Source organism: Protopterus annectens, chromosome 3.part0 (assembly GCF_019279795.1).
Source record: "Protopterus annectens isolate FY-2018-M chromosome 3.part0, PAN1.0, whole genome shotgun sequence".
Classification (NCBI taxonomy): domain Eukaryota; kingdom Metazoa; phylum Chordata; order Ceratodontiformes; family Protopteridae; genus Protopterus; species Protopterus annectens.
Genome location: NC_056731.1, coordinates 109,325,428 through 109,347,259, shown reverse-complemented (window position 1 = coordinate 109,347,259; position 21,832 = coordinate 109,325,428). Strand labels below are relative to the sequence as shown.

General features: G+C 38.9%; 1 protein-coding gene across 1 annotated transcript in view; it reads right to left on the bottom strand.

Moving 5' to 3' along the window:
• Positions 1-21,832, bottom strand: part of KLHL7 (kelch like family member 7) — a 1,243,755-nt gene that overhangs the window by 1,221,053 nt on the left and 870 nt on the right. The gene's annotated exons all lie outside the window — the stretch shown is intronic.

The following is a 21,832-nucleotide window of genomic DNA, read 5'->3' as shown; positions in this document are numbered from 1 at the left end:
CCAGGCGTGCCGACGCAAGGCTACACCTGTACCTGCCGCTCTACTTGCTCCATCCGCCGCATATGAAAGGAGGCGCATGGAGGAGTTAGTTATAGAATTAAGGGTTGCCAGCTGAGAGTTCATCCTATCCTGAAAACCCGCAGCTGTTGGGTCCTTTAACATTTCGCTCGCTTCCTTGAGTAAATCCCTCTGAAGATGAGTGAAATGACACAGGTAATTCAGCGAGTGCATAGTAAAGGTCGCTGACGAGAACATCCGCTTCCCGTACATGTCCATCGACCTAGACTCCTTGTTAGGAGGATGAAAAGGCACCGAAGGATCAGCTAACTCCTCCTTGGTGGCCGCAGCCACTACCATAGCATCAACAGAGACGCCTTTGGTTAAAAATTCCTTGTCCTTGGGGGCAGTGACAAATTTTGATGGTCTCCTGGGGGTGGGTTTCACTGAGTCAGGAGCCGCCTAGGCCTTCTTTGTCACCACTTGCATAAGGGGGTCAAAGGGAGGGGACACCCAGGAGGTGGAAGGGTGAGAGCTAAACGCCTCAAGATACACCGATTCATCCTCTGAAGGGTTGAGGGCTGGCCAATTCCCCCTTTGTTTTAAGATTTCGAGGATGTCTGCGAAGGAGACATCTTCAGAGGGGGAACGAGGGGAACCTTCAGAATCCTCTAAATCAGTGTCAGAGGTGACAGACTCAGGGGAGTCAATGTGCTTCCTCTTGCACTGCCTCTTCCTAGGGGGCTCTCCTGCCGGGTCAGGAGAGGCCTCGGAAGAGGAGGAGATCCCCACTGGGGAAACTTGAGGAGCTGGCTCTCTACGGTCGGGAATGAGAGTGTGAGTAGAAATCACCAAAGGCACCATGGAGGGAGGGGCGGAAGGAGCCGACTGTGGAGTTGAACCTGGTTCTAACACGCTCCTCATGACCTCGAAGGCACCCCTGTCAGGCAGAGCCGGAGGTCTCCGCTCCGAAAAGCTGAAGACCTCCCCCGGCACCGACAGTGATGGCTCCGAGGCCGATGTCGGAGACGAACTCACCAGCGCCGAAGCACCGAGAGGGAGAGCGGGGTCGGACAAGGGTCCGATGCCACTCGCCCCATTGGAGCCGACGAGGGAAGTCCGGCGCCGAGATTCTTCCAAGGAAGACATCGGAGCAGACGACGGCACCAAAGACAAGGGTATCGGTTCCAATGCCACCACAGTCTCGGGTCCGAGCCGCCCCGGCTCCGAACTCAGAAGAGTCAGAGGAGGAACATTTTAAGTAATGGGAACAGTTCTCGACTGTTGAGTCGGACTTTGAAGCATCTGGGCCAGTGCCTCGGACTTAAGAAGTCGACTCACTACTCTCTGAAGGTCATGATCCGATAGTCTGGAATACCTAGAGGAGTGAGATCTATGGCTCCGTTCAGACAGCAAAGGTGATGCTGGAGCCGAATGAACGGAGCTGATAGATGGAGATCGGGACCTCTTTCTGGATGTCGGTTCCGACAATTTGATCGGAGCCGACTCAGTTATGTCTTCCTCGGCTCCGGCCGGAGCCGAGGAAATAGTAGGGGCATGCGTTCGAGATTCATCGGCTCCGGCCGGAGCCGATGTTCGAACAGCCTTTGGACCCCCAGAGGACGGCTCGGAGACTGGAGCCGAAGGTCTGGAAGGCTTAGAGGGTTTCCCCGAGGATTGAGTCGAGGGACCCTCAGGCTTCAATAAACCCCTTAAAATGAGTTTATTTTTGCGCTCCTGCAGGACTCTAGGGCTGAAGCCATGGCAAACAGCACATGAGTCCTGCAGGTGCAAAGGCCCCAGGCAGTATACACAAGAAGTGTGACCGTCTGTCAGAGACATCTTCTGACAGCACAAGTCACACTTCTTGAAGCCTGAGACCTTCGATTCTTTGGACATGTCCAAAAACAAAGTCAAAGTGTAACCACAAACACACACACACCGATTACACTTGTAATATTTTTAAATTACAAATTAGTAATTAACTTAAAAATTAAAACCCTACAAAACACAACCACTCCAACTACTAAGGTAGAGAGGGAATGGGCCTAAAGCCCAAGGGAATAAAATTAGCAAATTTAGGAAAAAAACTGGGGAAACTTGACTATAAAGGGGAGTAAACTACTTAACTTTGGAAACTATGAGGAAAGCTAACTTAAAAAAGGGGGTCTATCTAAGATATTACTCAATATTTCAACTAACCTGACGAGCCGGTTGAAAAAGCACCTCGATCGCTGTAGCAGCAAACGAGATCTGAGGAGTTACCGCCTAGCATTGTGGGATATAGGGGAGCCTCGAGCCGGTGGAACTAGCTCTCGAGCTTTTAGAGTGGCCGAGTCGGAGCCGAGGATCGGCTCCGAACCCATCCAGCAAGAATGAAGGCGAGATTGACAACTTAACATCCAAAAGTTTGACAGAAGATATTAACTACAGAAATGCATTCCTATCATTTCAGCGGATGTCTATATAGGTACCTTGCTTCGGTTTGGACTAGCTGATGGATTTCTCTCTCTTTTTTTTTTTTTTGACTATCTTCTTTTTTTATTTCCTCCCTATGCTGGACTGTTTCAAAGAAAGCAGATACTCGTCTGAAATGGGAGATGAGGAGGGAATACCTAAATGCAATACTTAGCAACGCTGTCTTAAAGTTGTTACATTTCACTGCATTTTCCCAGAGAGTGTCTATGCGGGTGCAAACACCGTTTTAATTTAGTAATATATACCACATCATGTACTTCTATTATATCTTATAAAACACATTTTTAGCATTGCATGGTGTGTCGATAGGCAATCCCTTAAATAAAACTGACATTGTCACATAAAACTTGCAGGATTTTGTTTATATAACAAAGGAGTGCATACCCTGGACTGGCATATACATGGTGTGTTAGTTTAATTTTTATGAGCTTGATTCAAAATATATCTGTGTTGCAAAATGGAATACATTTTCAGAAATGTTCTGCTGCAGTTGTTTGAACAATCATATCCTTCCACAACAAAGGTCAAACTTTAAACTTGAAATAAAAACACATCCTAATCTGACAGAAAAATAAGTGTGTGTGGTACCCACATCAGCAGCAGCTGTGTGATCATTGCGAGTGCGTGCTAAGAGTCCAAACTCTCATTCGAACTGTCCCCCCCCCCATAATGGAAAAGTACCAAAATATCTCAAGTCTGCACAAACACAAATGTGATGAGCATCTTTGAAACCTACTATTACCAGGAAACTTGAATGAGAAAGAAGAGGTATCAGGTTGTGAATGGACATCATTTTGAACTTGGGCACTATCACAAACAGTTTTAGGAAAGAAAGATCCAGAACGGTCTCCAACCATTTTCTTTCTTTGGCACTAAAAACATCCTTGAATAAAACCCCTTTCCCACCTGAGATGTGATACACAAGTGGAAACAAAAAAGTCTGGTTTGGAGGATGAGGAATTCACCCTGGAAAGAGAAATTTCCTCTCATTGCCATCTATAACTTTGGTGAATGACCTTCAGAACTCATATGTGTGAAAATGAAAGTTACGTACGTATCATAATGTTAAGATCTGTGTAGTCTTATTTTCGTCTGCTTCAACATGTGGGACCTCTGCGTTTTATACCAGAATACTGGATCCAAGAGCTCTGACTCCTCCCCTACCAACAATTCCCCTCTCCTGCCTGAATTACTTCAGACTGAGTTTACTGCTAACTTAAAAAAAGAGGAACTTTATACATCCTATATGCCTTTTTAGAGGGAGTCGGCTGATTGTCAGGAAAATTGCAGGCAGCAGCACACACATTCTCAAAAGCTGACTGAACTGGAGGAATGGCTACAGGTTCTGGAAATTCCTTCTGTAACAGCTCAGATAGTATTTTATTTTGGACTGAGAAACCTCAGTGTTCCCCTACTCAAAACGCTTGTACATTCTAGAAGTAGTCACAAAGAAAGGAACCCATAGTGAGAGATAGAAACTGAGCTCTCCTCAAGAGTCTGAATCAAAAATCTGAGGAGAAAACCTTGTATCTGACCCCACATTCTCCTGAACAGATTCAGAATTCTTTTAAACAAAAAACATCTTCATTGTATTATCATTCATGACACAGACCATCACACATTTATATAAATGAAAACAAACCACAGACAGTGCCGATTGAACATTACAAAAGCACATTCAATTGCTCCCTTCCCTTAAACCTCATTCCTCCTCCAAAACATTATTCTGCATGTAGTCTTCCCACAATTCCCACTTTTTCTATGTAATCTGCTCCTACCCTTTTCTAAAGATCCCACTTCCAATACCTTTTTATCGCAGCTACTAGATTCACTAGTTCTGATAAGAGTTGGTTTAGATTTGATTTTCATTTTCTAGTAATTGCTTTTTGGCAGCCACCAGAATTAAACTCAGCAAGGTCTTACTATATCTAAGCAGCTCAGAGCCTGTATCACAGCTCAAAAAAATCATTTCCTTAGTTACACCAATTTGCTCACCCAGTATTTTCGACAGAGCAGTTTGCGGGGACTTTTTAAAGACTAAGAACATATTCTGGGATTGTAATGAGTTGGCAATTACCTCTTTCTTCTCCATCTCACCTCCAACATTTGCAATCTGCCCAAGGAAAAATTCTTTGGAGTCTGGTTGGGTATAAAAATACCTATACAAACACGTAAAAATCCTAAATCTTTCTTGCACATTTGGGAGTTGTATGCTCCCATTGTTTCTTTGTGAATTGCCTATACAATCTGTCTTCCCAATCCTTTCTAACCTCCTCTGATTGATTCCTATAGCCATCATGTAATACTCAATATGCCATCCAACAGTTATGTAATATTCTATATACCTTAGTAATTATCCCTTTAAGAACAGCATCTGTTTTAGATTCAACTAAAAAAACTCTACCAGTGCTGGTCTTGCACTTAGCAGAATATAGGCAAAGAGAAAGGAAACCTATCAATCCTTGATAGGGAAGGCAGTCTCTAGTCTGCAAACAAAACGTATTCTTGGACTCTTCCCATTCAATTACCTTTCCCTTCTCCAATTATTTATTTTCAATATCCTGGTTCTTTTGCCAGTGTACTCCAATAAATTCCGGCTCCCTCTTACCTATTCTCTGTACCCTTAATTGCAATCGTCCGTATTGGCAGAATCTCCTTTCTTCATTCCTGTGTTGGCCAAGTTCTTAGAATGCTTTTTCCTACTTTATAATAGACTCCTCACAACACAGACCCAAACATAGTCTAGTCCTCCATAAACTCCATCCTCCACCCAGGTAAACTCAATACCCCTCCTCCTAACATCCCTCACTCCTCAGAAAATATTGCTACCTCATTCAACACACACTTCATCCAAACCATACTATCACTAGCTAAACAACACAACCCCCCTCCCCTCCAACCCACACCTTCAACTAGTAATCTCCCCACTGCCTTCTCTTTTTCTCCTGTACCTACCTCCAACATAAAAAAACTCTTAACTAAACTTAAACCCACCAAATTAGCAGCAGACAACCTCCCAAGTGAATACCTACAAATCACAGCTGATGCTCTGGCCTACCCAGTATCCATCTTGATTAACCGATCTCCGTCAGAAAGTTACATTCCCACATTGTGGAAAGTCTCATATATAATTCCCCTCCACAAAGGCGGACCCTCTGCAGAACTAACCAATTACCGCCCCATAGCTATTCTCTCTCCACTCTCCAAAATACTAGAGAGATGCATACACTCTCAGGTCTCAGACTACCTCCTTACTAACAACCTCCTTTTCAGTACTCAGCATGGTTTCCGACCAAACCATAGCACCATCACTGCCTTACTCTCCTTTACTGACACTATCCTTCAGCATAAAAACAATGGCTCTCTCTCCTCTGCTACTTTCCTAGACCTATCTAAAGCATTTGACATGGTCCCACACAAACAACTTATCTCTATCCTCAATAACCTATCCTTCTCAGAATCAGTCATCAACTGGTTTCAGAGTTACCTGTCTGACCGTCAACAATCCGTTGTATGGCAGAATGACATATCTCCCCAACTACCTGTCTCCATAGGGGTTCCCCAAGGATCCATCCTTCGACCCCTACGCTTCTCTGTTTACACCAATAATCTAGCCTCTGCCACCAAACATGGCACACTCATCCAATACGCAGATGACTCGACCATCATCTGCTCAGCCCAGTCCCTACCCAAACTGCAAAAAGTCACACAGGAAGCCTTTTCCTCTGTTGAAACATGGTTATCCGATGCCCAATTAATACTCAACCCAAACAAAACTAAACTACTCCTCTTCCAACCCACCAAACATACTCAAAACAACTCTCACTTTAACATCACAGCAAAAGACAACACCACTATATACCCAACTGAACACACCAAATTGCTAGGAGTGGAAATAGACAATAAACTAAAATTTGACATTCACATATCCATGACCATAAAAAGTGCACAAAAAGCTAGGAGCATTATACAGAAATAAACAATTTCTCACCAAAGCAGCAAAGATTTCAATAGCAAATTCCCACCTTATCTCCACCCTACTTTATGCCTCTCCAGTATATACCAACCTAAGGCAATGTGATCTAAACAAGCTAGAGACCTGCTACAACAAAATCGCCAAATTCGCCACAGGGGCATCCTACCGTAGTCACCACTGTCTCTCACTTGCTGAACTGGGCTGGCTTGAACTCCCTCACCTCCTTCAGTGGTATCAACTCTCACTCGCCCACAAACTAGTAAACCATCCACTAAATGTCCCATCCCTCCAGAATCTACTCCAACCCTATCGCACCACCAGACCACTAAGATCCAGCAACAAAAATCACTTGCAGATCACTAAAGCCAATAACTCTGCTGGTGAAGCACTATTCTCTTAAGGTCATAGCCAAATTATGGAACTCACTCCCACCCACAATTACCTCCGTACCATCATGCACCAACTTCAAAACTTTATTAAAAGCGCACCTAAAACATGCTGGCTATGCCCTTGCAACTCCCACTCTAATATCATCCACCCCATCCAACTACTACCTTTCTTTCCACTCCACTAACTACCTTGATTATAGCAAGCTGAGATGCTCATAAGCCTAGTACTTATTATACAGCAGGAACTTCTCATTGTTACATTTGTTAATGCCTGTTATGTACTTCACAGATAAAGATTCTAGTTGTCTACTGATGTACTATGTTCTTCATCTGTAAATATGTTGTAAGTAATTTCTATGTTAAATTGTTAATCACTATGTAATCCAATGTAACTACTGTCTGTTTATTTTACTGTGGAGCTTTTCTCCCCAGGCCTCCGCTGAAAATGGACCCACGTCCAGTCGGACACTCCCGTTCAACAAATTTAAATAAATAAAAATAAATAATATTCTCTCTGACTGCTGTTAGTCTTCTTAAAGATCTGCATTCAAAAGCCCATATTTCTTGAGCTTCCCCCGTTTCATCATCATCCCTTTCCACTCTGAATTATAACTTTCCACTAGTGCTATACACAGAAGCCTTAACTGTGTAGCTCTAAAATATTCATTCAAATCAGGTAATCCCAAACCACCTTATTCTATTGGACGAATCAACATCTCTCAATTGACTCTTGCCCTCTTTGCCTTCCATATAAAATCTTTCTGCTCTTTAGTAATTGTTATCCACAAATTTTTCTCTGGTTGATAAAAAAATGCCTGATCTGTATATAAAACTAGAGACTAAAAACATTTTCACTGCTTGTATCTTGCTATCGAAACAATAAAACAGAGCTTCCAGTTTCTCAGTTTTTGTATCATCTTTCTGTTTAGTCCCTTCCCACAAATCCTTAGCTGCCATTTCAGAATATTTTTTAACTCATAGTCCTAAGTATTTCATTTTATCATGTTCCCATAAATATGGGTACTGCTGAACCAATTTGTGTGTGGGTACATAGTTTACAGCTATTGCCTTTGATTTATCTTCATTAATTTTGTATTACAAAAAGACTTCAAATTGTCTCAGAATGTTCCACAACACTAAAATATGCTTTTCTGGTTTTATCAAGTACAAAATAATACCATCTGCAAATAAAGCCAACTTTTACTGATTACCATACCAATTATAGCCTGGAATTTCTGAGTCTTATTTCCTTTGCCAATGGTTCTAAATATAATGCAAATAACAAAGGGGGGGGGGGGGACACCACTGCTTGATTACTCTGTTCAACCAGAACTTATCAGAGAGGAAATCCACCCCCCACTTTAATTTTCACCTCCACTCTCTCATATATCCTCCTAAATTAAGCGTATTATTGTATAAGGCAGTGCAAATGCTTCAGTTGCCATACTCATAAAATCCTAGCTTACTCTGTTGAATGTTTTCTTTGCATCAAGACCCACCACCAACAGCTGTATTTATAGGTTCATATGTGTGTACTAGGCTAATGGCCCTGGAGCCTATACAAGCCTAGCCCTTAGAAGTGCCCTGGCATCGTGTATCCAGATTTTCATACCATTTCTAAAATACTTCTAATAATTCTAAGGGATCTGTGGTTATTTTTCTTGTTATGGGTTCTCTAAATTTGGCAACAGCCCTTTCCACTTTCTGTTGCCTGAGCTCTTGTGCTAAAAGCTTTTGTGCTCGAGTTACAATCCAAAAACAGTTGCTTAACACAAATCTTTCTAAACTCATGCATATTATCCAGTTAGTCTCTTATTTTCGCTTTAGGACTTTGCAGCTGTGCCTATTCTTGTTCTATAAGATTCCCCTTATTCTGCAAAACGTTAACCTTTGTCAGTCACTCTAAATTCTCATTACTTCTTAACCATCTCTCTTTTTCTTTTATTTATAGTTTACTTTTAAACTCCACTTTCATTTTATCCTACTCACTATCTACATTTTCTGAAGAAATGTCTATTTTTCCTTATAACTCCTGAATAATTTCTACTACACATTCCTTAAATTCCTTTCTTTTAAAAATAGATAGATGGGGAATTGACTGTCTCATTTTTATTTCATTACCCTGCATTTTTACTTTAGTTATTATTGTCACTTGATCTGAAATAGTTATTGGACGTGTATCAAAACCTTCAACTAAATGCTCATGTTCCTGTGAAATAATAACTTCTGCTTAGCCTAGCCCAGTTTTTGTACCTTGGAAAATAATATATAAATTCTCTCTGAGCTCCTACTACTGAATTCACATCTTCCATACCAGATATTTTCATAAATGTCTTCAAAAAATCTACCCTTTTGTGTTATATTTTCCCTTCTGGACTCCCCAGATGCATCCTCACTGCTACAAATTAAATTCCAGTCTCCACCTAAATGCAATATTCCCTGCTGAAAAGTTGATATCTCCCAGAATTTTCTTAAGCTCCACTGTACCAGCTTTAAGTGAAATATACATACATGCCAGCACAATCCTATTCCCTTTCCAATAACACCGTACTACTATAAATCTATATACCATTATCATCTTTTTTTTTTCTTTTCTATCACTATTGGAGCTCCTCTTGCAATTAACATAAGTACTCCCCTTTTCCTTTGTCCCAGACATTCCACACAAAACCATCCTGAAATCCTTTTCTTACCAAATGTGCATGCTCCGTTCTTTCCAAATGTCTCTCCTGTAGCATACTTATTTGACTCTGCATTTCTTCACATAGTTCACTACTCTGTTTTTTGTATATACTTGTGAGACTATTCACACTCAAAGATACTATGGAAAGTGTTGCCATTATGATAAAAAGTTATTATTCTCACCTGTTGTGTAAAACAGCTTTTCTTTAACTATCTAGTTTCAGCTTTTGTGTTACATATATACACTAATGTTTGGCAGGTTGATCTTTTATACAATCATTTTGTCACATCTTCCAAGAATGTTTGTTTTAATGAAACAAACATAAAAACAAAAATACCCCCATAACCTATTGACTTAATATAAACACACAATGGTACATCTTCAAATAATAAAGTTTAACCCTCTAATAGAAACGATTGTCCCAGATGGACAGCTATGGTCAACAGGCTTTAAGTGACTAATAATTAAGGTTATCCATGTTAAAAACGCAGTGTACAGCCTCTGCTTCAACTTACACTGTTATCTGTTTTTGTCGTATCTTTATTCCTCTCCCAGAAGCAGAAAAAAAAACTTGAATACTTTTAGAAAGCATTATATTTTAGCCACTGAATAAGGCATCCTGTTTTTACTGCCCTCTTATCAGTCTGACTCCATAGAAACATGAGAACCACATACACAGCTGCCTTCAGCTACAAGCTTCTCATGTTGCACTGTGAACATTTATTTGCTAAAGGAAAACTTTTCATTACATTCATTGTTCTCTTATTTACTTGTCTCAACTTAAAAAAAAAAAAACTTGTTGCTAGATCAAGCCAAGGGCCTTAATCCAGTTATTCCCCTATGCAAAATTAAGAAAAAGTGTATCACTTTTTACTTGCATCAAGATCTGTATACTTTTACAACCTGTCTCTCACTTCAACAAACAAGATTACAGCCTATTATCTTAAACACGCTTTTGTCCAGGCCTCCTCTTTCTTTTTTCACTGTAGTGCCTAGATTTCTTAAAACTAAAGAAAGAAGAAGAAAACAAGGCACCTCTACTTTAGAATCCCTGTAACACATACAAAAAATATCTGAAAATGCTTTATTATTTAACATGCACTATATGCAATATTTTATGAAAATACCATTATGAACAAAAATTGTTTTACTAAGAGTTACCTCTTTCCTTCCTCCCCACCCCTCCTTTATGTTCTTCCAAACATTAATAACATGAAGTATGGCATATGTTTTAGAGTCTCCTACAAGTTTAACAAAGTCAAAAAGTCCTAGATTTCCCAGTTTTCATGTTCAGTCACAATTCACGAATGTAATTAATAAATGTGGGATTACAAAGTGTCAATTTCCAAGTTGCTGGTTTTCTTCCTGATGATCTCCATCTTGCAACTCCAGTCTCTGGTTCATTTCCAACATACTCCTGCTTCTTCTAGTCATGTCCTGTGCTCTTCTCTGTCTGTCAAGCATTTTTGTTTAAAACATGAAACGCTTCCACTGGTAAAGTCTCCTTATGAGCTTTATTATAAGAAGAATAAGAAACAAAGAGAGTCCCCTTCTGTTTGATAGCTCACTTTTTGTTAGACAAACTTTTGCATTTCCTCCTTAGCATGTTCTGCATCAAAAATGACTTTGATCCTGCAGGAAAAAATATTTGTAAGGTAACTGGATACAGCACTTTGAATCTCACACTTACCTCTAGACATTCCCTGATTACTGGAATAAATTTACTCCTCTTCTGCCTGGTACACAGTGAGTAATCATTTTCCACAAACAATCTACTGTCTCCAAATTTTAGCACTTTGTCCTTCTAACAAAATGTTGTCAGAATCAATTATTTCTAATTGTACAATTGTACCTTTACTATTAGAGGTCTTGGCTGCTTTCTCATGGTCAGGTTTGGAGCATATACACGATTGTGCCATTAACAACTCATGCTGTGGAATACCAGTTCAGTTGTTTTTCTGTACTTTCATAAAATTAATACAGTCTGCTCCTTCCAGCTTCTCTGGTATAGCAGAAAATCGTAGGTTTTTCCTACATGCCCTGTACTCGAATTCTGCCATTTTTTGAAACATCTCTTCTTGAGCAGTCTCATAATCAGCCAGCCTTCTCTTCATTTCGACCTCTGATTTTTGCAATTTTATTAGCTCATTTGAATATCGGCTTAAAGCTTCTTCCATTTTTTCCAGCCTTTTGTTATTTGAGTTGATATAATACATCAGTGTTTCATTTATATTAAGTTCTAAACACTTATTTTTTTCCTCTAGATTACTGTCATTCATGTCTTGCTCAAAAGCTGGAGCTTGAACAGCTTTTTGCTGAATGACTGCAGGATTTTTCCCAGCCAATGTTTTCTCTTCAGCTTTTGTAGTTGATTTTCTTTCATGTTCTCTAAATTTCTTCTTTGTTAGCAACCAGGGAGTGCACTTACCAGCCAGTAACTGAAATTTACCCAAAAAGACAAAATTTACTGCCCCTCTTTTCTGAGATTTTGTTTTTACACTGGGAGAGCTGAAATTAAGCTGTTACTCAGTGTGCAGCCATTTTGGAAGTTCCAGATTCAGAATCCTGAATCTCTTCAGGGAGGGAGATATCCCTCTTTCTTTTACCACAAAATACTTTACAAGAAGGATCAATACTCCGAATTAAACCCTGAACCAGGCCTAGTAAACTAATCTCAGCCAAAGAAATTTGAGGAGAAGGAGTAGATACAGGTTTAGATTTCTGTTTATTTTTGACAAGAAAAATGGGACCAACATTATTATTAATGGCAGCACAACGTCTCCAGGGATGGATACAACAGTCTGACAAAATAGGGAAACCTTTCCTGTTCCCTCTTCCAGGACAGGAAAGAGTGGGTCTCCTTTGTTCACTGAGGGTCCCAACAGCCACAGAATACATGGCTAACCTCCATCCACAGTAGCTGTAGGCGTTACATCAAAAGGATCAGGGTTAAACATGAGAGGTCTGAAGTACAACTAATGACCACAGCAGAGTCACCCAGCTGCAGCTGAGGCAAATCGATAGCCTGGTGTGATGTAAAGGCTGTTCATAGGTGTGTATTAGGCTAATGGCCCTGGAGCTTTCACAAGCCTAGCCCATAGGATTACCCAGGCATTGTGCCACCTGACCTTAGTTCCCAGTGCCTCTGTCGAGTAGAGCCACTGCAGTGATCCCCGGGGTGAATTTTCTATTCCCCATCCACTCATCAAAATTTCTCTGGAAGACGGCCAGTGAGGTGCTCTGTTTGACATGTATGGGAAGTCTATTCCATAGCATGGGCAATCTCTGGGTTATGAACCTGTCCCTCTAGCATGTTCTGTTGATTGTGGTAATGAGGTTGAGGTCTCTGGAGTGTGTGGTGTGGAGCGATTGGGATTTCCTTAAATGTAGTATTTCTACCTGAGCTGGGTCAGACATGGCTTTGTAAGTACAGAAAAAGAATGAAGTCTATTGTATTTTGAACCCTAGACCTTATGTATGGTAGTCCTACACTTAAAGCTGTTGCCACAAGACAAAATGCTTAGGTTTTTCTTTTTGTGGCTAGGAGGAGGTCTGACTGTGGGATCAACAGATCGTTCCATGGTCGAGCTGAAAGTGGTGCCTTTTTCCCCAGTGAAGACCAGCAGCAAAAGCCAATAAAAACAAAATGTTCTAAAAAGTCACTTTTTTCATATACACAGTAAAAAGCACTTTAAAACATTTTGCCAACCCCAGAAAGCAAAATAAACACTTCCACCACAGAAAAAAATAAATGGTTTTCAGTTACTTTAAACAACTTTTAAACTGACAGGAAAAAAGTGTGCTCCCATTTAAAAGTACAGTAAGGTCTTCTGACAAAATACAAACTCTTAGCTTTAAAGTAACTTTCCTGAAGAGGAAAGCATCAATAACAAACAAAACTAAACGGAAGTTTTTCCCCCAAAGGAACTTTTCTGCCCAGCAAAGAACAGCTTCAAACAGACAGTTTATCCTTGAAGGCCTCACAGGTGCGTAGCCTTCAGCAGCAGGAAAGCTCTGAAGGGCTCAGCACCCAAACTTGTCTTTTAGTCAGATCAGCACGAGCTGCCTGACAATTTGGGTGTGTGGAAGGAGCCCTAAAGCTTTGGAAAGTGGCCAGTTCTTTTACCCTTGGCAGGATATAACCCCATTAAGCTATGGCTACTGCAGCAATGATCAATATGATTAATATCAACTGTTGCATACTGCTTTCTTTCAAAGTGCTGTGAATATTTAACCAGACATTATACTACATTGTGCCAAAGTGGGTCTCAACAATGCACTTTGATCATCGAGTTTACCTTTATCTTCCCAGATTTCCACGTTAATTTCTTGTTGCAGCTTTTCTGTACTTTTTATCTTGGTTGTTATTCACTATGTGCACATTCTCTGCATAAACTGTGTCCAACCAACTCATTTTCACTACTTTATTCCAACACAGCCAGTCTTTTCTGACTGACATATGTTTCTTTTCATTTTATACACATAACCATGTCCATGTAGAAGCTCTAGAAATATTTTGCATCATATCATACTTAACAGCCACATCTGATACATAATGATTTCTCTATGCTATGTATCCTTTGTTCTCACATTTCTTAGAAATGCCTCAATTAATATTTTACTCTACAACAAACACTAAACCACTGTAACTAATGGATAAGAATGAAACAAACAGCTCCTTTAGCATCAAACAATTTTATTACGCTTCAATAATTAAATTAATTCAACTGGTTCAACAATTAACTCAGCCTTGGAAGTAAATATTGTGAGAAGAAATAGCCAGGGAATTGTTATGGCTAGGCTTGTATAAGCACTAGGGCCGATAGCCTAGTACCAACCTATGAAAAAGTTTTTTTTTTTTTTTTTTATTTTAACAGAGTTAATTGTTGAACCAATTGAATTAATTGTTTAATTACTGAATCAATTTATAGATTGTGTATTTAAGAGAGTGGAATGGAAGTTGTTTTTATTCTGAAGAAGTCTGTAGATGAAAGCATAATAAAATTGTTTGACGCTAAAGGAGCGGTTTATTGTTTTATTCTTCTCCAGTAGCCACTGTGGTTTAGTGTTTGTTGTGTTTTAGTAAATCACATCTGTGCAACTTTTTTGTTCTTAATATTTTACTCAAAACTGGTTTTCCAGCTTTTTACCTCACAAGATGCTATACGTAAATCTAATTCTTTTTTTAGTCCTGAAAAGGTACATTCACTTGCTCTGTAGAAATCACTTTATTAAACCTAATTCATTAATCTCCCTTTGTCTTGACTTAATGGATCATGCAACTCCTCAAAGCACAACATTTAGCTCAATTCTTTAACTCAGTAGATAAATAATCAGATTCAGGAAGACCATGTGTATTCATGAAGAAAAAATGGTTAATAATTGGAAGATTCTTTCTCCGTTCCCAGTAACTCTAAACCTTGTGAATCAAAAATGCAACACTCACTCTTCTTCTTAAATTCAGATGCGTTATTAACTTGCAGGGCTATGGGCGTGTGAAATCGATTGACAATTCCCACAAATGATTTTCATCCCTTGGGCAGCAGGGCACCAACAAAATATGGAATTTGATAGATGTCAGGCAGAGCATGAGAAGAAGAAAAAAAGCACACACTACCTTTTCAGGCTTCCTGGATACTTCACTAGCAGCTATTTTTAAACAAAGGAAACAACTTACCTTACATTACTTCTGACACCGTGCAACATATGCAGCCTTGCTCAGGACAATAAAGCTGCACTTGGCTTTACTGACCCGAACAAATCAGTAAAGACTTGGCAGAAAGTCATGGGCACTCAGAAGACAGGTAGCTAAAACACTGGTATGTCCTTAATGGGTCACTTGCATATATCCCATGGGCCTCCACTAAATAAAGCTTAAAGTATTACATGGTGAAGATTCTAGCTTGGCTGGGCCTTTCTTGTAGTTGTTACTTTTTTAATATCAAGGGCTTGATCGGAAATAAGATATGAATTTTTCCCATCATACATATGCAACCAAATATAGGGAGTACTAAAATATAGAACTAGATTTTCTATAGATACTAAACTAAAAAAGTCTGATGACTCTAGGTAGCTAGTTTCTGTAATTGCACCCCCATTTCTCTTCTAAGGAGGTAATTCTTCTCTCTTTCAGCATGGCGTCCTTCAAAGAATGCAAGCAGAGCACACACGCCAGATTTGCAATAAAGATAAATGCCACTTCTGTCAAACTCTTTAGGTTGGGTTGGTTTAACATTGATAACTGCTCAGCTACCTTCAAATGACCTTGCCTTGTATAGCCAGCACAATAAACCCTACTGACACTTATCAGGAATTATTTCAGGCTATATGCAAACCAGACAAATAAGAGCTTCTGATTCTTTCTGTGAAGTATTATACAGCTATCAAAAACAAGGCAAAGAGACCTTCAGGTCAAGGATGTAAAATGCAATACACTTCTCTAACATTTGTATTAACATACTTCTTGCTAACTACAAATGTGCTTTGAAGAACCATTTCAAGATGCTTATTAAATACAGCAGCTACAGCATCCCATGGACTGAAACAAGTATATGCCCTTCAAATGCAAGGACTTACAACTTAGTTATGTAACTCTTAAAAATGCTCTTGAATTATAGGATGTACTATCTATACTTTCTATTCTGTTGGACTAAACCAAATAATTTGTATCCTATTAACACAAAACAAGACAATTAAATATGAAGCAATGTCATACAAATGTGCCCAGGCCTCAAATAATGGCCACTCTGCAACACTATTATAGACATTGATGGTCTCATTCAGATTAAACATTTTGGACTGTGCCCGCCAAGCAAAAGTTTCACTTGGCAATAAGGTCAAGAAGAAATGCAGACGTACTGAGGCATAAAAAAAAAAAAACACTGCCACTAAGTGAGACTTTTTACTGTCTGTAAATCCACCTCCTTTAAATCTAAAAGAAGTTGTTATGGGCTACAAGTTCAGACAAATTTAGATCATGCGAATTAATTTTTATTGAAAACAAAGCCATAAAACAAAGTCTAATGACACCCCCTGTTCAGTAGTAAACAAGGAACAAGAATTACCACCGTAAACACACACAACCCACAAAATGTGAGTTGCAGGTGCCTCATCAGAAGGTATAAAAATGACCAGCACTGCCCCCTCAGAATTTGGTGCTGCAAAACCTCCTTTTTGGCATTTACTTCTCAGATCTCCAAGTAGAGAGCCAGGACCTCTGGCTTACAGGTTTGCAGACAACTGCAAACAGGGGCTGTTAAGTCACCCTCTGACACCCAACCCCCACCAGAATTAACTCCCTCCTTGTAAACTCCTGGTGTACTAAAAATGGGCTCAAAGTAAATGCTATAAAGTGTAACATCATTGCTTTTTGCAGATCCCCCTCATCACATCATACATACAGTATGGATGACACACCACTTAAAAATGAAAATGTAGTCAGGGGCCTTACAAATTGGGTTGATAACTCTCTTTCTCTCTCTCTTTTGACAATCATGTGACAATACTTGGCAGGAAACTCTTTTACTTAACAAAGCTAACTGTCAAAAGACTATCATAAAGACCTAAAAGGCTTAATCTCTCTCTTAAGCCTCAGCATCGATTAGACCAATTATCAAGTACAATATTCCTTCAAGATGCATCTCACTAAACATACTAAAACAATTAGAAAGACCTCAAAGGTTCCTAAACAAAAAGATTACATGCTTCAAGCCCCTGAGCTATCAAGACAGGCTGGAAGCTTTATCCTTTTGTTCAGTGTCTAACAGACTTTTGAGAGGAGAGCTCTGTCTCACTTACTGCACTTTTAGACAGCCAGTTGTCTTGCACTTCCACAACTCTAGTAGTTTCACCAACACTAAAATTTTCACCAAATAAATAAAACATGGTGGAGGGACAGTTTATGATTCAGCTTTTCACAAACATTTGGAATAAACTTCCCCTAGATGTTAACCTTTGCCACTCACTGTCTTCCTTTAAACATAACCTACATGACTGGTAAGTAGGCACAGGCTTACTCTGTAATTGACTGGTCTGGCCCTCTTGCAGAAAGGAGGTGTCACATGAGGGAGGGTACTGTCAAAGAATGAATGGTCACAACAGTTAATGACCCTGGAATATCTGAAATGAAAATAAATGCAAGCCTAGTACTGCACAGCATTTTTTTACTCCGTAGTATATGACATTAATGCACGTCAGACTACAAGGTTCCCCTCACTGGGAAATGAATGATAGTGATCATAACCTCACATATGTTCAAAGACTAGCTACTTGCCAAACCAAGTATCCTTTGCACAAAGAAACTAGTGGCCTTATCAACTTTAACATAGATTATTACAAAAACATTCTTAAAAACCTTAAGTGGTCCTCCCTCCAATCCCTACCATTAGAAAAGGCTGTTACTACATTAAATACTCTGTTCCCAAGTATACATAAGCGGGGTTTCCTCTCTTCAAAGGAGAGGAATGAAATCAAATCAGTCACCCTAGTTATCCCTCACTAGCAAAACATTAATGAAACTAAGAAATAGAGCATGGAAAGAAAAGTTAATATCTAAATATCTTGCACAAGTATAAAACTATCAATACCTATAGAACCTTACAAAAAACAAATTAATAATGATAGAAAAAGTAGTATACTTATGCTCAGTTCAGTCAAAAACATAAATGAAAAAAGTTCCAGCCGTCTGCAAATAAAATCAACATCCAGTAACATCTACTGCTCCAAAACCTTGCCCTAATCTTTCTCTCTCTCCAGCAGAAAATACAACTACATTTAACTCCGATTTCATTAACTCTATAACCACCCTTACTAAAAGTTCTAACTCCAGCTTACTCCTACTCTACTCAAACCACCCTCTGGCCAAATCCACCCCTCCTTACAACCTGTCTCTACCCCTTATATAAAGCACTTACTAAGAAAACTTAAGCTCTGCTCATCCTCTGCTGATAATCTCCCATCTGAATACTTTAAGCAGCATCTGACTCCATAGCATACCTTAATAAATAGATCTATACAGGAATCCTATGTCCCATCTCTGTGGAAAAAATCCTACATAATTTCATTGCATAAAGGAAATCACTCCACAGAAATAATTAACTTTAGACCTACTGTAATCTTATCCCCCTCTTTAAATTATTAGGAGAAATGTGTTCCTAAACAACTACTTCAATATCTGCTTCATGAAAATCTGCTAACCCCTACCCAACATGGTTTCATAACTGTACACAACTGCTCTTAAATCATTCCTACAGAACATTATTACAGCTAGAGACAACAGCAATTAGTCTCTTCTCTCTTCCTATAGTACTTCATTCCTAATTACTAAAATGCAAATAGTAGTTCTCTCTAAAATTTACCCTTGACTGGTTTACCGGCTACCCGTTAGCTTTTAAACAAACAGACTGGAGACAGTTTATCAGCTTTCTTCCCTTTTCTCCCGATCCATACTGGAGTTCCATAAGGATCTATCCTTGGCCCTCTCCTGTTTTACATATTTGTAAATGACCTCCATACATCTATACAACAAGCTTCTCTAATACAATATGCAGATGTTGCTACCCTCATCTACATATTGGATACCCTTCCTCACTTACAATCCATCACGCATTGTGTTTTAAACTGTAGAAAACTGGCTAACAACCACCTTCATCACAATGCAAAGAAAACTTTGCCTCCTCAAAACAATAACATACATGAAAAAAAATTTCAACATAATGTCTCTGAATAATACCATCGCAGAAGTCATCCACACAAAGATATAAGGTGTAACAATCAATCAACTGAAATTTGACTTACATATACAAAATTCCATAAAAAAAAAAACCTGACATGCTCTACAGCTCAAACAAATCTCACAACACAAACTAAAGATAAAATGTTAAGTGCATGTCTTCTTCCTTCACTGCTATATACTGTACCTACCCTCAAACAAATCTCACAACACAAACTAAAGATAGAATGTTAAGTGCATGTCTTCTTCCTTCACTGCTATATACTGTACCTACCTTACTGACCTATAAAACTCTCCTAAATCTAAAAATGAACTGCTTTGTAACAAAATTGCCCTCGGCCTCCGCTGAAAAAGGGCAATAGCTCAGCCGGACACTCCCAGTCAACAAATGTAAAATAAATAAATAAAAATTTGCAGCTAACCACACTATAATTCACATCACTGTGATGATCTCAAATTGTTAAGCTGGCAAAATATACCACAATACCTCCAGTAAACTCAACTGCTTCAAACCCATAAATTGATATATAACCAGCCATAGTGTCCAGCTAGCAGAGCTGATCTGAACCACTACTTAGCCAACCTTAAACTACAATCCTCCGAACAGCTTCTAATTTTTGTATACAAACCCAGTGAATCTACTGGACATTTTCTATACTCAGTTACTGTTGCCAAGCATAGGAATTACATCCCTACAAATATCAGAGCACTATCAAATGCTCATCTATTTACTTATTCCTTAACATGAAAAAAAAAAAAAAAAAAAAAAAAACACTCTCTCACAATCCTGGCTCTGCACATGTATCTCTCCTGGCAAATCAAATCCTCCTCTGTCTCTTCCACTACTATTACCTGAAGCTTTCCTTTACAGAATATTAATCTTCTCTACCCTTCTATCTTCTCCTATTCAAATGTACTTTCCTGAACACTATGTACGACTTTGATTATACTTTCTTCCCTCTGTCTCTGTATAATATTGATATCCTACAACCTATCTTCAAAGTATATTTCCTCAAATTGTAAATTTAGTCGTATATATTTGTTTTTTGCTGCCTGAACTATATTGAATAACATTTTAATTTTGTAATTTTAACCTGCAAGGAGCTTTTCTCCCAGGGCCTCCACTGAAAATGGTACTTGCACCTAGTCTGCCCTTCTCAGTAAACAAAATCACCAGTTCAAAAATAGTGACTTAACCCAGCTCAAAGAAATCACAACTTGTATTACAGTCTTAACAACATGCAGTGAAAATGCACAAAATGTGTGTGCATCAGTTCTATGACCTTCAGCTGCTTTTTATAGTCTAGTATATTCCACAACTCTTTCCCCAATAATCCCTAATTTCCAGTTAGATTTCAGAAAACTAATTCCATATCTACAGCCACTGGGAATCTTATGCACATTTCACATTCCAGCAACTATGAGACACTAATGCTGCCTTCTCCATCAACCTGACCAAACCATGATGGCTGCATCTTAACCATTTCCAATAAACAAACCCAAATTTTCCATACATACTTACAATCTATTTTTTACTTTTTATAAATCAAATTAAAACAGTGCAGAGCCTGTGAAAAATGTAATGCGCCACTTCTTAAACATCTTCATCATCTTATACAATGCTACCTTACTATACAGTTCAATTAAAATTTGAATCTTCTCCCTATCCCTTCCTGTCAATGCATTCCTTCATTTTATAAACATTTTTACCTTGGCATTCCTTACTTCAAAGTCCCCTGGCACAGATTGTCCCCTTGACTTCTGCAATCCTGTCCCCATTAAATGTTCCTTAAATCACTTAATTGCTCAAAACAAAATGCCTCCAACTTATCTCCAACATTCAGTATGGCTGACCCATCTTCATTACATATCAAGTACATGGCTGCACAGTGTTCTGTTTTGCATAGTTTTACATTTCTAAATTAACATCCTCATATTTTACTAACTTTAAACAAATATTTAAAATTGTGAAGAAAAAAGCATTGTTATTCCAAAGAACAAAAGCAATACAAAACGAACTGTTAATGTCGTAGTCATCATCATCATCATCACAAAGCAACAAAACATAGACCCAAACTAAGACACAATGTTCCTAATCTTAAGTCAAATAATGTTTTATCTTTATGCCAACTTTGTTAGAAAATTATCACAAAAAAGCACAGTAACACAAGAAGCATAATATGCGTGTGCTTCGGTGGAAGCATTTCTAGAAGTAGTGACCATATTACACTGCAGAAACTGGAGATTAAAGGAAATGAAACATGTATGTTACTAAACATCTGACAGCTATGCTACTCTCAAAATTATTTTTGCTATAAAGAAGGTTTCACATCCCCTCCATTTTGCAGCACTTAAACATTACATAAACAAGACCTTTGCAATAAAATCCTGAATGAAAGAGGCCAGTGATGACAGTCCAAGGTAATAAAGCATCAAAAATGAAATACAGGTGCAGAATCATAGAGGCACACAGTGAAAATAATTTACATTGCTTGCAACAACAAGTATTGATGTCATAACAGGTATCAAAAATACACTATTTACAGTGAGAATATTTCTATAGTTCTGCTGTAAAACAA